Source organism: Seriola lalandi, unplaced genomic scaffold, assembly GCF_002814215.2.
Source record: "Seriola lalandi dorsalis isolate HSWRI2012SDOR001 ecotype SW California unplaced genomic scaffold, Sedor1 jcf7180002054944, whole genome shotgun sequence".
NCBI classification, from domain to species: Eukaryota; Metazoa; Chordata; class Actinopteri; order Carangiformes; family Carangidae; genus Seriola; species Seriola lalandi.
In genome coordinates, this window is record NW_019525495.1 from 368,850 (window position 1) to 369,338 (window position 489).

General features: G+C 40.9%; 1 long non-coding RNA gene across 1 annotated transcript; it reads left to right on the forward strand.

The window, feature by feature from the left end:
* The first annotated feature begins 7 nt into the window (after positions 1-7).
* On the forward strand, positions 8-470 carry LOC147817545 (uncharacterized). The gene is made up of 2 exons (XR_015436271.1): positions 8-171; positions 267-470. It is a non-coding gene; the product is annotated as an uncharacterized LOC147817545 (long non-coding RNA).
* Positions 471-489: the final 19 nt, after the last annotated feature.

Consider the following 489-nt stretch of genomic DNA (forward strand, 5'->3'; position numbering starts at 1 on the left):
CTTACTTCTTACCCACCTTAGCTCCACTGTCTGTCAGTGTTTGAATTTCACAAGCTTTATATTTTGGTGAATGTTTCCATTTTTCTCTATATTTTGGACAGGTGCTCCTGTGGAAACTGTGCAACCATGCCCACAGAAGCTGAGAACATCTGCTGCTAGGAGAGACCACAGGTAGCATTCTCACTGGACAAACTAATCACTAATTTGTTTTGATTACATTACATTTATAATCAACCATACAATTTACCATTTGCAATTCACTGTAGGTTACCAGATGGCTATGGGAGATCGTGGAAGATTTACCATGTATGGTAGACCGTCCTGGGTTGGAGCCGCTCTGCCTCAACGTGTTCTGCCTGCAACATGTACCGCACTGACTATGGTCCTTTACGGTTGAGAGGAATACACCAGTACGTTTTGCTTCTTTGTTAAAACATAGTTTCAATCTAAATAAAAGATGTTAGACAGTCTTGTTTTACTTCAGTGCAC